The sequence below is a fragment of the Oreochromis niloticus genome, linkage group LG11, assembly GCF_001858045.2.
Source record: "Oreochromis niloticus isolate F11D_XX linkage group LG11, O_niloticus_UMD_NMBU, whole genome shotgun sequence".
Taxonomy (NCBI): Eukaryota; Metazoa; Chordata; class Actinopteri; order Cichliformes; family Cichlidae; genus Oreochromis; species Oreochromis niloticus.
The window spans coordinates 5,680,824-5,697,319 of record NC_031976.2 but is presented as its reverse complement, the minus strand read 5'-3'; the positions used below and the strand labels follow the sequence as shown (position 1 = coordinate 5,697,319).

General features: G+C 39.1%; 1 long non-coding RNA gene across 1 annotated transcript; it reads left to right on the top strand.

Moving 5' to 3' along the window:
- Positions 1-13,168: 13,168 nt before the first annotated feature.
- LOC112848124 (uncharacterized) lies at positions 13,169-15,955 on the top strand. Its single transcript, XR_003222065.1, has 3 exons — positions 13,169-13,200; positions 14,279-14,394; positions 14,534-15,955. It is a non-coding gene; the product is annotated as an uncharacterized LOC112848124 (long non-coding RNA).
- The last annotated feature ends 541 nt before the right edge of the window (positions 15,956-16,496 follow it).

The window sequence follows — 16,496 nt, the reverse complement described above, 5'->3', positions numbered from 1 at the left end:
TTGTACGCGTTAGCAACACGATCGCATGACCCCGGCGTCCGCTTGTTTATTTTCCACATAAACCTTTCACAATAAAGCTGAAGATCCTGTTGAGATTTTTCAAAATAAACTGAATCACGTGAAATAGTATGCAGATTCTTTACGGATGAGAAACAAAAAAGAGCCGTCAGGTGCTAAATAATAAACGTTAGAACAGGCTTTTCCCCGCAGCGCGCCATGTAATAAATACTCACAAAGAAAATAGCGGCCGTTTCAACTTATGTCTAAAAATGTATAGTTTCATGCATCGGTCAAAACACTCGACTCCAGGTACACGACGCCCAGCTGAAAACACTTCAGGCAAGTCGAGTTGCCCGAGATTCACAGAATTTACAGAAAATGTAAAAATTTTGTGATATGTATCGTTGTCGGGGCGATAAATGTCTTATATCGGGATATGAGATTTTGGTCATATTTCACAGCCCTAGTTATAAATAGTAATATAGCAGTAATATAATATTAGAATAAACTTGAATAGAATAGAACAGAATAGCCCTTTATTGTCATTGTATATGTATATGATTATTATATAATATATTATATATATTGAGCTTATTATATAAGTTATTTATGTCCGAATCAACATATATTATCCGTTAGCTGCTCCTACAGAATATTTGTGTAATCAAAGTAAATCTTTGTCATGCTACATCCCTTATTTACTGCACTACGAACTTTAAAAATAAAGAAACAAAAAACCCAAAATGATTTTATACTAAATATAATATCACTCCCTTGCTGCTCAGAGAGTGAGCTGCCGTGGCGGAGCTTTGCACTCTCAGACTGCTTCTTGTTTTGAGATATGTTAGTGATTATTTCACTTTCTTACATTTAGCTTGTTTTTTCTCTGTTCTAGCCTTTAGCCCAAAGGCTTTTTCAGAGTTTTTCGTGCTTTTCTTTTTTCCTCATAGTGGTACAGCATTTTGAAGCACTGCGGCTGAGTGCTGTGAACTGCAGGTCTTCAAGTGTACTAATGGATTCAATGTAGGTGGGAATGCAAGGTCCAGCTTGATGAAACCAAGCAGCACTACAGTGAAAAGTAATCTTTTCAAAATGTTCTAATATTTCAAGCATTTCAACAAATCCGCTAGTGCCGTTTTTTAATTTGTTGCCCAACACAATATGTGTAAAGCATACATGTCTTCCTGCTGTGGTGAAATGAAAGCATAGTTTTGCTGACACTTTAAAGGACATCCCGCTACACTTGAACCGCTGATCGATCAGCGTCGACTGAAATCATCTGCGCGTGTTTAATAGACAGCATGTTTAGGCCTGCAGCGGTTTAACAGCTCGTAAAATATGTTGTTGCATTACAATGCAAAGGTTCTGAAGCCAGATGATACTTCAGCGCTTGTTGTGTGGAGTGGCAACAGAATTTGCTCAGTCTACTCCTTTAAGTGCCAGTCGTCAGCGATGATATCAGTTAAACGCGGAGATTACACATGTAAACTGTTCTCATACAGCCCAATAATCATAAGATTAACTATCAGCAGGTTGGTGTTTGAACAGCGTCCACACCTGCGTTCACTTTACATGGAGAGGCGAACAAGCTGGATTACTGATGAAAATGAAAATCAGAGACAGCACCTGTTGGATTCGGTTCAAATGTGTAAGCACCAAATTGGTTAGTGTTGCTATTGTTGTTTCATTGAGGGTAAATAACGGGCAACTAAATCTACTACATGACAAAAGCTGGCAAGCTTTGTAAAAAGGGATTAAAAAAAGGGACGGATACACAGGCAGTGATTGAGAGAAGCTTTGTTTTTTTACTTTTATAATATGTGTTAAAAAAGTAAGGCTTTTGCACTCTGTTCTGTTCTCCCTCAGTAGCTGGAATGATAACACATCTGGGCCATCATCCAGCTGTCTTAGGTCAAAAAGCTTCATTTGTCCACCTCTGAAATTCCTCATGAGGCCGATGCAGAGCTTTAATTAACTGTGTGAAGGAACGACGAGCGTCTGTGATGGCACGCTCTCTTTCTTTATCCTACACGCACACACACACAATGTTTCATTCCCTCCTCTCTTTCTCTCCCCCTCCCTCTGGCTCTCTCACCCCTTCGTTAAGCGCTAGCAGGAAGCTGGCCAAGACTCTTGGAGAGCCAGCATGTGTTTACCACCCTCTGAATGCGCGCCACGTCGAGAGCTCTGCCTGCCATCTGAATGCTCTGTAATATCAATAATTGATGCTCTTGAGGAGTAGTAATTAAATTAGTTAATTATGCCGGTAAAATTACATGTAATTATGAGACTGGAGGGTATGTTTAGTAAATTAGTCTCATCCATGCTCACTATGTGTACTGCTGCCAAATTTTATTCCTTGATGATTAGGTAATTTTGATACCCACTCCATTTTCAGAAACAAATGCCTCGTTTACACGCAGGCACTGTCTGATCTGGATTACAGAGCTTTTGTCACCAGAGGTATTCCTCTTTATGCTTGATGCTGCTTGATAAATATGCGATAATTGGTTTCAGCGAGTTTTATGGTACAGAAATAATGGAAACAAATTTTACTGCTGTACCCCCCCAAGGGAAACACTTTTAGAGATGACTTTTATATACTGCAAAATTGTTTACCCAATTATGTCTCATGACAAATGTAGCCATCGTGGATGGTGGACACGTGATGCAGAACCCGTTATTGCATATCTGGCTTTGGTCACGATTATCTGATGTTAATGTTTTCTGTGTTAAAAAAAAAAACTCAAACTTTGAACAATTTGGAATCTTTTCTATTTTGGGCCAAGATATTCAGTTCAATTACATTTTATTTATATAGGGATAAAACTTGACAGGAGTCCCCTCAGGCTGCTTGGTGCTTGACCCTCCAATAATGGCACAAACAATGAGACATCCCACTATGAGCAAACACTTGGTGACAGGGAGAAGGAAAAACTCCCTTTTAACAGGAAGAACCCTCCAGCAGAAGCAGGCTCAGGAAGGGGCGGCCATCTGCTGCGATTGGAGGAAGACAGGAGAAAAGACACACTGGAAGAGAACCAGAGAATATTACTAAGTAATGATTAAATGCAGAGTGGTGTATAAACACATAGAGTTCCTGGAGAAACCCTGCACAAGTACATAGAGAAGATCCAAACCCCACACAGATAAGCCCTTCCTGGGTTCAAACCCACTAAATAAACACGTTAATACCATATTCTGTGTTCAGCCACGTGAATCCTCCATGAGGACATCAAAGTGTACACTGGGAATCTAATTTAAATGCCTTACATGCTCCCAAAAAATGTAGAAAAAATTTCAAAATTTCAGTTTTCAGTATCACTTTCTGGAATTAATATGCCGCCACTATGAAAACAAAAATTACTGCCGTTACCTAAAATTCATGCACTCATGTTTTCTCCATTAATCACTTATTCATTTGGTATTTAAAATATAAAAGAGAAAGAAATATCTTCATATAAGCTAGAGAGAAGCAGCAAAACTTAATATGCTTTGATGAATCAACAAAAATACTGATTAACCTAAATGAAAATAGCAATTTGATGCAGCTGGTAATAATTATCACACGGAAGCTTTATGCGTGTTACTTTTAACATCTAAAACTACTGATATGTACCCTCCAATAAAAAAAAGCATTTCCTTCCCAGTCATCTTTCTGTAAAAACTTGTCTAAATACTGCTGTGTGCAGGGCGGAGGCTCTGTCAATAACACCGGTGAGCGCCTGTAGGCTGTGGACCAACTCTCTCTTGTTTGACTTTGCGCTATGGAGGGAGGCTTATCTGTAAGCCCTGCCATATTGCAGCATCACATTTCCCCCAAGATCTCATAAACAGCTTGTCGTGCTCCTACTTGTGAAATCGACGGCATATTGTCTAGACCGGGCTGAATGCACAGACAAATAACAAGGCCTAAAAACACTGTGTACTGCAGTTAATGAGATTAAACTCGCTGCCAGGGAAGTTTTCCCCCATTAATTGCCTCTGGATTACACAAGGAGAACAACTGCACCACATCATCTGAGAGTCACGAGTGCAACTTTCCATCTGCGGTTCTAACAATAGGCCTATATGTCATGTTAAAGTGACAGCTGATGTTTTTGACCATGAGCTATATATTAAATGGATGCTGTGATTTGAAATGCGCGAGCCAATTTCAAACAAGGGGAAGTATGCAAACGCTCACATGTCGACACACATGGAAAGCATAATGATTGGCAGGACCAGCGGCCCGCTCGGCCCCTCCTGTAGCATCATGGGAAAGCTGTGGCTGTCAGGCCTAAGAGGCTGTCAGTGTCTAAGTTTGCCTCAGGCGTGATCCTTTTAATTTATGTTGGTAAAGAATCGCAAAGTGCCGCCATCTCTCCAGAGATGCCCTGGCAAGTTAATTGCATTCTTTCACTTGTTACTGATTAAGAGACACACACACAGTCACGCACACACACACACTCACATGCACATGTACACCTTTTTCTTTTGGGGTGTCACTTTTTGCTTTGTTCAGTTACAAAGTGTCTTCCCTGAGAAGTTCACAGAATCAAAGAGACATTCGAGTTGGAGAATGGATTCAGCTAGACTGAAGAGAAATGTTCACACACACAGACACACAAACAAGAGTTCACACATGCTGTCACACAGATGCACATGTATCTTGACAGGCAGAATAACAGGCTGATTGAGCAATGAGAAAATAACTGACACAGAAATCCTCCTGCCTACATCTTCTTCTTCTCATCTCACTCTACGCCCCCGCGCCGTTCTCTCCGAGGTTCTTCCTGATGTTCATTTTGGGTGACTGAGATGTGACCTCACACATCGGATGTGACACCAATGGAGGATGATGAAAAAAGAGGAAGAAATATTGAAGCTCTGTAAAGGAACCATTGTTAGATTTCTGTTCCTCACATCCCCCCACACGTTGTAGTGCGTATAAAGCACAGACTTCCATCATCTTAGGATGCCTGTTTCTGAAATTAAAATAGAATAAAAGCCAAGTTGTTTTTGTCTTTTCTATTGTACTTGTTTAAACAAAGCACCCCTGCTGGAAACACAATGGAAAAATATTTGAGCACTTGAATACAAGCTTTTCTGTCTGGAAACAGGCTATAACAACCCCTGACTGTTAAAGATTTAATGTTGTTGTGTTAAATTATCTGGTAATTTGAGCAGTAGAAACACAGATATATACCAGCGTGAAACTGCTCAAAGAAAACGTGATAGTAATAGGTGCTGTACAGACACCCCAGATAGCAAGACGACATTGAATCTATGTTGATTTTTCATCCGAACCGTCGTATATGGTCGGGGTTGAAATGCCAATGTTGTAACAACATTGAAATACTGTGGTAAACCGACGGTCTTACTATAGGGACGTTGTAACGATGTTGATTCACCGTTGTTTTTTTGTCATTGATATTTGATCTATTTATAGTCGACCAGGTGACAACAACAACGTCGAGAAAACGTCTATTTATAGTTGACGATCATTCGGCTCCGGTCACCATCAAAAACCATCGATTTGTAGTTGAGCATTAAATTGCATTGCAACTGATCGGGTATAAAGTACCAGAGAAAGTAGATTTATTGTTCATTTGTTATCAATGACTTGGTCTAGTTCACCAGCTTTAAAAAATCGTGTCTACAATTTATGTATAGTTGACCGAAATTAAAGCAGCGATCACTTGGACTATTCCGCAGCACCCCTCTCACATTGGTACATCCCCCCAGGTATTCATTGTCTTCTACGGTAGAGCGGGACATTTGATTTACTCTCAGCGGAATTGACCGGAGAAGGCATCAGTTCATGCACTGCACTGGCCTGCACCACGATTAGTATAAGGTAAGAATGAATGATTTTTTTTTTCCTACTCGTTATTTCCATGTTTGCATTTGAATAACAGTAAAAAACTCGTTAATGTTGTACATTAACGAGTTTTTTACTGTTATTTACGAGCCGGAAATTGTGTCTACTTCTTACAATCCGGCAACAAATAAATTGCACTGCGAACAAAGTATATCAACAAAGAAAACATTTTCGTTTCATAATTTCTTCGTTATATTCCCTTACAAAGCTAGCTTTAACGCTTCGAGGTTTCCTTTGTTTCATGCCGTCGCCTCGGCGCTTGACCCAGACTTTCGCTCTGTAGTTGCTTAGTACTACAAAAAATTCTAAATCTGTGATATATGATTGATAAACATAAAGTTAACTGTATAAATGTGTTCAATGACTTTGTTACTTTTGATGATTGGAGAGCACTCACTTCAATTCGCACACGAAAACTTTAGACTCAGTTTGAATGCTCACGCAGCATGCCCACGTGACTGTACGTTGCACGCGTACATGACTTTCCGTTTGTGCCTTGAATAATGAATAAGGCTACGTCCACACGTACCAGCGTATTTTTGAAACCGCTGATTTTTCTATGCGTTTGCACCTTTTGTCCACACGTAATGTATGTCTGGCCGTACATTGTGTTTGTATTTCCAGGCACATTTCACGAAGCAGAACGCAGTCTTCAGAGATATCCACGTGAACGCTGTGATACGTCTGACCTTCAGTCCGAAGAAGAAACCCAGACCAGTCTTAAAAGAAAGCACAAGTAAAACCTTTTTATTCGCAAACATATCTTTGATTGTTAAGAATTTATGATCTTGTCTTTTATACATATCTGTGGTGCATGCATACTGCAATATCACCACATAATATAGTCCAAAAAGTGGAAGTTTGTAAACTTTTTAAAAATGCAAAGCAGTGTACACTTGTGCACTTCAAAAATTCATTGTATACTGTACCTTCTTGCACGTCTCTGTTTCCTGTGTGTGTTGTTAGAAATCAAACTAACTTTAGGAAACAATATGCCAAAAGCATATTTACAATTACTCAAGACCGTTTTTAATTTCTTTTCTTTAGACCAAATCCCCTGTACACATATACGGACTCAGAGGATGAGCAGCCTACAAAAAAACGGTTTCCCCAGGCCCCTCGAGTGAAAATACCAGGTAATAAAATACTGTCTAGTGTCTGTGTACATATCTGTGTCTGACACGAGGAAACTTTTTTGACAAGTTGTCTGTATTCTTAAATACTTAAAAAATTATCTTTTTCTAAACAGCCCTCATCACTCCGCAGTCTGCCCCCCAGCCCACTGATAGCAACCATCATAATGCCCCACCCAGCTTCCGGCACCTTTCGCCACTCCGGCACAAACCGACACAGCTTTGCGATCTCGCCAGCATGCAGAGTCTGATGTCTTCCCTATAGATGGTATGCTTTTAAAAAAGCTTTAAAGCTGCATCACAATGTCATTGTACTCTTATCTAAAAAAAAAACCCAGTTTATACTCCTGAATGTCATCTTGTTGTGATTTTTTTTTTTCTGTAGGTTCCAGAGACTCTGTGAGGCCACTATTACAAGGCAAGTTTGAAAATCTTGGAATTTCACAGTTTACATGGTATAACAAATATATGTGACAGGCAAAAACTAGTAAACACTTTTAGCAGTTACAAGAACTAACAAATGAATATCCAACAAAAGGGAATAGAAATACATTGTACTGCCAATACTTTGGTTTATTCTTTGTATGACTTGAAAATCAGGCTTTAGGGAAAACTAAATGACATGTTTCTATCATCAATTACATGAAGTAAACACACAAGCACTTGCATACACATTTAAGACATGAGACACGCTAATTCCATCTCATAAAATGTGTCTATAGGTGAGACGCTTTGCGTTGATTGGTGCTGCTGGACCACACTGGAGGTGCGAGTCCGCCGTGTAATGGTTTATGCCATTACAAAGGAGCTGGCCTCTGTACTCAACTGGGCAGGGGGAAAAAAACCAAGGACCAGACAAAGCAAAAAAGGGCATTTAAAGAGACAGCGCTGTGCAGATGCATATTTGGTAAGTTTTAACATTTATTGTAGTTTTATGAGCCTAAAGTGAACAATAAAGGGATCAATTGATGTGCTGGGTGTGTTTCACATTTCCTATGTCTGTTTTTTGCTATATTACTTTGTCTTTCTTAATAACAAGACTTTCATGTCCGGTTAATCTGGAGATGGAGTCTTTGGTCTTCGGCTTGTTTTGTCCTCGGGTTGTACACTTTGTACAGCCCGAGGACCCCATGTTTTCTTTTTCTTTTTTTAAAGGATACACGGCACACCATGCTAAGACATATCACATTTTCAGCTTATAGCTCTTTGGGAATCAAATGCGGCAGTTTGCTGATTTCCGCCTGGTGACTTTCATGTTTATCAGCCTAGGAGTTTACATACTTTCTCCCTGCTGAAGACAATTAACAAGAGCTTATTCATGTGCTCTAATTCCCTTTTTTTTGTCTTTGTTTTTTTGTGTGTGTCTTTTAATAAAGTATTTTGCAAATGATACATGTCTATTGACCTTTTTTGTTTTTTTGTTTTTTTTCAATAAAAAGCAACTGTGCGAAAGAGGTGGAAAATCAACACCATAGCTCAACAGTGTTTCAATATCAGAATCTGACATTGTTTCAATGTCAACAGTGTTAGAAAATATAACATAGAATCAATGTCAGGTTTCAACATTGATTCAACATCAAAACCTGACGTTGTTTCAACGTTAAAAATGGGTGCAAGAGTGATGTTGGGTCAACGTCACACTTCAACGTTGCTTCAATGACGTCGCCTGATATTGACTCAACATTGTTTCAATGTTTCCTTGCTATCTGGGACTGTCAATGCAACCTTGAAAGAATGAGTGTGGCTCGTTGTCCTAGCATTGATTTTACTGAAAATGAAAACAAAACCAATAATCTGGGCAATTTTCAGATTCATGAGTGTGGTAAAGACTAAAAAACTACATTTTTAAAGTTTACTTTTTAAACATTTATTTTCTTACACAGTTATAATCTCTCTCTGTTTTACCACGAATTATAATTTTGGTGTGTAAGAATGTTAAATTCAACAGAATAAAGCATTAACATCGTGTCTGTAAGTAGCTTTTTCCTTAAATGTTGGATCGTCGCTGGCCGCAACAGTCAGATATGCCGAGAATCTAAGTTCAAATATCATATGTTCAACAATAAACTGAGCTTAATAACAGGCAAGTTATTATCCATCTTTATCAATCTCAAAATAGATGGGAATTGATTTCAGTGAGGACATACAAACAAAAGTAAATATAAAGTCTGAAACTTGAACAAACAATTACAAAACAAATACAGGCGTTATCACTGGGACTCCATTAGCACCGCAATCAATCAAAGAAGTATTCTCTTATATCTTCATATGTGGACAAAGAAGTGATGAATATTTAAGGCTACAATAGTGTTCCCCATTCGCACTGAACTTACTCTGTTTAGTCCTGCCATCATTTTCATTTTCAACTCACTGACACATTTAGTCAGTTGCTTAGGCTCCAATGTTGGGGGTCGTTACTCAAGGACAGTAACGTGTTACATGTTTCCCATTACTTTTCTTAAAAGTAAAGCAGTATGTTACTTAATTACTCACTGGTGAAAGTAATTTGCTACACTACACATCACATTACTTTTTCGCTACTTTGTAAAATGACCTGAAACACACTGTTTCATAATTACCATTTAACAATATAAACGTATAGGCTTAAATTTCTCTTAGTATTTAGGTATGAACACAAAGCCGACGGCACAAATAAAAGATGAAAACCAGCACAAAGAGACTTTAAACCGATTGCCACAATGATTCCACTTTAGAAACATGTACAGGTGGAAAGTGATGGCAGTGATGAGCAGTCAGGCAAAGCGCCTGACTGCTCATCACTGCCTTTGTTACCTGCTGAATTTCAGGCTCCGGCTCCTGGTCAGTATTCACTCAGCTTTATCATCATTCGGGATTCTTTGCTAGCATTGCGTTAGCATGCTTTCTGTGCAGATGCTTGCAAAGAGCTGATGTTGTGTTCGCAGCATAATGCAGTTAATTTTAGTAAGTATAATCTCCATATTTCAAATCCTAAGAAGCTGTAGATGCTTCACCAATTTACCCTTACTGCACACAACATGTTCAGGAAAAAAAACAAAAACTGACTGTCTGATGTTTTTTCCCCTTTCTATTTGCTCGTCATGCAGATAACTGAAGAACTTTTGTAATGCACATAATGAAACAAGTGTAACTGTAATATGATTACTTTGAAATGCATTAAACCCGACACTGTCAGTCAAACATATGCTACATTACTCTGGGGGTGTATACTCAGTACTGAACAAATGTAAATTCTTTCCCACCTGATAATAGTTCCCAAAAATCGCCATTTTTTTGAGTAATGAGCATCTGCTTTAGGAAATTAATGGCTCCTTCTGAAAAAAAAAAGAAAATTTAATTTACTTCTATATCAATAGATAACTAAGTACCTGAGACACTGTTGGTTTTGTTTCCTTAGGGTATAACTCCAAGAAAAAATAGAAGAATACTGGCAGATTTATACTTTAATAAGCAAATGGTCTTTTCCCCTGTTAGGCTATGTAAGTATTTCCATTGCACTTAAATAGAATGACAGCTCTGTCTAATTTAGAAAAAAAAAAAGACAATAGGCTGCTTATTAAAGCAAGATGATGTTGCTGGCTTTAATAAATATTCTGAGCTTTATAAGCCTGGGTAATTATTCAGAATTGTCCAATAAAAATCATGACATGTGGCTTAAATGCTTGCATATTCCATTTATTAGATCCCTCTCACTGTGGTGCCCTGTTTATGCGGGTGTGTCTGTGTGCAACTGTGTGTTCTTGCATGTGCCGCATACATTAAACATTAGCACATGCTGGCTGCAACACACACGTGTAACTCTGCGCACGGATGTGCGGCGGCTACGACTGTCGCTGTCATTTTATGAAGACCCTCCCCCTCGGAATCGACAGCTAGCAAACATTAAATAACCACTTTAATTACATCCCATAATCCTTCCATGATCCGCCCTCATGGATCTTATTATGAGGCTTGATGTTTGCTCTGGAAAACCTTACATCGACAAATTTGCCTTTATATGTCCTCATTTTTGATCATCGCTTGTGCTGTTATGAGCCAAAATTGATATAATAAAGTTGTAAAAATGTCAAAATGTATCACATTTGTGAAAACTAAGCAGGTTTTCTTGTTTCCTGATAGGCGAGCTTTAACTACAGGAAAATGATGAGACATGTTCCAGTTAAAGCAGAGATATCAAATCTTTATCATCACCATCGACAGTGAGGAAAACTCACTGCTTCACTACATGAAAAAAAGAATATTTGGAAAATGCCTTTTTAATGCAGGAGAGATGAATTTCACTGTATAACAGACAGTGTGTGTGGAGATGTGTTGGTGTGTGCAGAGTTTAGTAGCAGTCGCTTATGTGTGTGACTGAGTAGGGCAAGAGCTGATGAAGTGTTAAGGGGGTTGAGTCCATTTTCACTGCTTTGTCTCCTGCTACCACAGCTGTCACTGTTTGTTGAAGCACACAGAGAGAGGTGGTGTGAAGGAAAGTGATGGCTGAGCGAGGCAGAGAGACAAAATATTAAGAAGAGCGAGCAAACTTGAAATCCTGTCAATTTGTCAGAAGTGCCACTGTGTTCTTCTCCAGCCAAGTAGAGAGCCACTATGAGCCAACGGACTGGTCTGTCACATATTTACAGTGTGTAATCATGTGTGTGTGCGTGTGTCGCTGACAGAAACACAGGTGACAGATGATGAAAAGAAACATTACTCTCGGTAAAAAATAGAGGTCACCCCGGTGGAGGACAGAAAGACTGCTTTAGCACAGTTAACCTGCAGAGTGGGAAAACAGATCAGAGAAAAATGTAAACTGGAACGTGCAGGTATCAACACACAGAGTTAATCTGTCTTTGTGTCAAAACCGGTGATGAAAGGAACTGTTTAAACAGGAAAGAAAGCAGAGCAGAGAGCCAAAAATGTGACAAGGGAGAGAAAGAAAAAATGCAAGCATTAGTTCGCACTGCAAAATAGGATGCACAGGGATTTCGAGATTTTATCAAGGCAATGATGCAAAGTGAAGCAATACATCAAAAAGAAGAAGAAGGGGGGGGAAAAAAGCAGGGAAAGATGGAAGTTTCCAGGAGAGACCTTCAAATGGCATGGTTTTACTTGCTAAAAAGAAAAGCCTACATTCCTCTAAGTAAAAAAATTCAGGGAAACATGGTAGGACTTTTAAAATCAGGCTTAATGATGTAATCTAGAGAAATATGGGTTTTTATAGAGGTGTACTTAGAGAAGGACACAGAGGGAACAAGGTAAAAGTTTTTAAATGCTGGTATTTATTAAGGTGCATTCTATTGCCAGTGCCTCATAAGTAAAATGTCTTAATGCTCTGTGCCACAGTTAAAAAGATGAACTCGTTCTAGCCTTGTATGTAGATTTTTTCAGCGAGATGATGCAGCACTACACGCGAAGAATTTACAGCAGCAATAAATAAAAAGAAAATCGGCTATGTTTGTGAGCAGTAACTGCTAATGACAAACCTTTAAGGAACAGCACGTGAAAATCATCCACGAAAAAAAAGTGAAGCATTTTCTTATTTAGCCAACCTGCCCAAGTTAAAGGCTCCGATGGATAAATCTCAAAGACATCTCCATTTAGCCGAGCCAAAAGGAAGCTTGGTGGAATGAAGCGAATTTTTGGAAAATGAAATGTCCAAATGTTGCCCTCTGAGAAAAGAGTTATGAGCTGGGAGATGTGCTAATGTTGCATTCCCTAAAATCATTTAAATTAATGTGCCATGAAATAGGTCATTAATGAGGATGCATGGGCCATACATGGAGACAGACAGATGAGGTGGATGCTGGGTGTTGCCGTCGTATAGCAGACATCATTACACTAGACCAGACACTGCAGTGATAAATTTAGGGCAGAAGAACTGAATCGTAACTGTTGAAAGTATAATCTTATGCAGCTTCTTTGAGACATTTGGTATTTAAAATAAAGTAGAACAGAAACGTGACAGCAGAAAAAGTGTTGATTCATATGTCAGTGAACAGTCATCATCTTGTGTAGACTTGTATACATTTTTTAACATACTAGAAAATACAACTCTGAAAAGAGCAGATCATATCTCTGTCTTCTTTTAATGACTCTGTGTCACTGATGTGGTTGACATGTATGCTCTCACTTTTTATACACCTTAAAGCTAATGGTTAGTGGTAAGGCCATTAGTTAAAGATGTCAGTGCTGGAATAAGCTTATCTTGTGTGTAAGCAGGTAAGTAGCCAATAAGTGAACAAATGAAGACAAAAATGTTGTATTTGGAAAACGTGGTTCTTATGCTAAGCTTTGAAATTTAATCTTACTGACACCACCAAAGGTTCCTGCTAATAAAGATATGAGAATATGAAAGCAGTTGGTCAACACTGAAGTTTAAGCTCAGTATCACAATTATAGTATCATCTAAGAGGCTAGCTGGCGATAACCCTGTAGCCACTAAAGAATAATATATTTCCTTCAAGAGGTGGGGGAGACCAAAAACATAGACATAAGAAAAAGGAAACCTGTTATGTTTTTTAAGCAAACAAAACAAAAAATAAAGCAGACATTTCCTGCTAACTTTAAACTTTAACCTTGTTTACAGTGTGCTGTGTTTGTCAGGAGGGTGATTTTTCAGGACCCTTAAAGCTGTAATTCATGGATTTTATACTAGTTTAAAAAGCCAAGAAGCTAGTGCTTCTAGCTAGCTAGCTAGAAGCAACGCTAGCTAGCTGCTGCTAGTCAAAAATCAAAATCTTTAACTAAAGGTATGGGATATAAAACAAATGACAATTAAAGATGAAATAGAAGGATCAGAGGTGAAATGGGGGATTGCTGATTGAACTGTACTATCACTTATTAGCATGTAAATATAATCATGTCTGTTATGTCTCCTGTAATGAATGCTAACTAGTAACTACTACTTTTATATTGTTCTTGGTAAAAGATGCTGGAGTATCCTCTATGAACCGTGCTGTTTCTCTAGGTTCAGCTTTTCTAGAAGAAAATCCACTAATCTCTTTGCAGCTAATATCACATCATAATCCAGCAATAAGCTGATTCAAAAATGATCAGCCAGTTTTAATAACAAATCCATTTTTATGTCTGCTGTGCATAGCCGATACCATAGCGCATATTTATATTGTTGGTAAAATCTGTGTTTGTCTGATTCCTGCAGCTACTAAACAGACACCAGGCCTTCTTCCCAGTAAAATCCACAAAATATCCTCCTGGAAATAAAATGTTGTTTACTTCACTAGCCGCCCTGTAGGGTGTTCTGCAATCACCCAAATAACCAATTTCCGTCTGTTTTCAGCGTGTACAGTGAACCATGAGCATATTCTTTCTTCCCTCTGGTCTTCCTGTGGAGCCAGCATTAAAGTTTACCAGTTAAACGGCCTCCTTTTGCTGCTGTCCAACCGGTGTTTTGTGGTGAGTAATCACCTTCCCACCTGCAGACGTGCTTGCCGTATGGAAAGGGAACATGAGAGTGCGTGACTGTGTGTGTGTGTGTTTGTGTGTGATTTATGACTGCAGATCTCAGAATATTCTCTGTTTTTCTACCTCACAGGCTGTCTGTTGCCCACGCTGCCTCTCTGAGAGTGTTTAACCACAGTGCCCAGCAGTTTTTGTGCAGCAGGAACAAAAAGGATTTTGTGGTGATAAAATATGGAAAACAACAACACACAACATGCATAAGATCATTTTGAGCGTGATATATAATAGAGGAAACCACTAGCATCATGGTTCATACCGCATATACTCTTCAACACGTATTAGTGTGTTGTGGAAACCATGTGAACTGTTTCCAGTCTCTAACAGTTTAACCAGTTTGATGTGGAAAAACTGGCCCATACAGAGCCCTGACCTTAACTCCATTCAGAACACACCTGTTGGAAGAACTGGAACAGTGATTGTGAGTCAAGCCAGAAAACCTATCATCAAGACATTAAGACTTTCGGAGAGTGGATATTAATTCTTGTTGCCAGCTTCCAAGACCTGGTGAAAAGCCAAAAGAAATTTGAGGTTTTTAAAGCAGCAGATTTACATACATTTTTCAGTTGACATGAGACTAATGTCAAGCTGTCCTCATACTTTTGTTCCCATTAGTGTAAAGCATAATTTATGGTGCCACAATTGTGTCCGTCTACATCTCTATTTGGACAGAAACCGGTGAGAGGGGTTTTCATCCACCACCGCAAATGCAAACATCCTAAAAAAATCCCAACTGCACATTGTTCCACACGGATGTAATATGTGCTGGTCGAATGCTGATTGTTTGATATGTGGGCTGGAATAAGGAAGATAGCAATCTAATCAGCCAATCAAATGGCAGCAACTCAAGGCATGTCGACATAGTCATAGTGAACTGTTGAAGTTTAATCCAAGCACCAGAATCAAGAAGGAAAATGATAAGTTGATTTGAATGTGGCATGGCTGTTGGTGCCATGATTGGGCTGGTCTGAATGGAGAAAATATCTGGTGAGCATCAGTTCTCTGTGTGAAAATGCATAGTTAATCTAGGTCAGAGGGAGAATGGCCAGACTGCATCGAGGATCAAGACAACATTAAAAGTAACGACTCATTATGAGAAAGGTAAGCGGTAGAGAATCTCTGAATGCTTCATGGGCACTATTCCTGTGAACTAAGAACAGAAAAACGAGGCTACAGTTCGGATCAGCTGATCGACATTGGACGGTATAACTGTAAGAATGTTGCCCTGTCTGATAAGTCCCAATTTCTGGTGTGATGGAGCCGTCCTGCATTCCTTTCAGCAGGTCTGCCTGGTGATTCCACTGCTCTCTAATGGCTTTGACAGTCACCAGATCACTGTTCAATAAAGCATCACTGGGATGTGGTGGAAAAGGAGATGCACGTCCTGGATATGCAGTTGAAAAAAACTGCATGAACTGTGTGATTCTGTCATGTCAATATGGACCAAAATGTCTGAGCAATATTTCCAGCACCTCGTTAAATCTACACCATGATGAAGTTCTGAGGGGTTCGAGTGCATTGGACTGTCTTAAGCAGTATAAAATAGGTGAAAGCAGCACATCGACACGTTTTCAGATTGTTGCTGTTCAAAGTGATGCTGCTAATTGTCTAACCTCCTCTGCTGAAAACCAGCAGATATTTTGGGCCATCTTACGGTTTGCCTTACTGTTTTAACCAGGATCACTCACAACAGCTGCTAAACAACCAGCCCTAGCTTAGCCAGAGGAAAACACACACACACACACACACACACACACACTTCTAAAGTTGTGAGAACGCTCTTTTCACCAGCAGTAAAGAAGAGATATCTGTGATGACGGAACATGTGATGTGCTGTGACAGTGGTGTCACAAAAGGTGTCGATGGAGACAGAGAGTCTTCTGACAGGAAGTGTAAATAACACACATAGCTAACGGTGAGAACACTCTTCATCATCTGAATATATATTGCCTTGGTAAAGATAAAGAAAAGCAAACAAAAGACAGTCACGTTGAAATTTCAGGTTTTTTATTGGTCTAACATGTACGCACATAAATCTG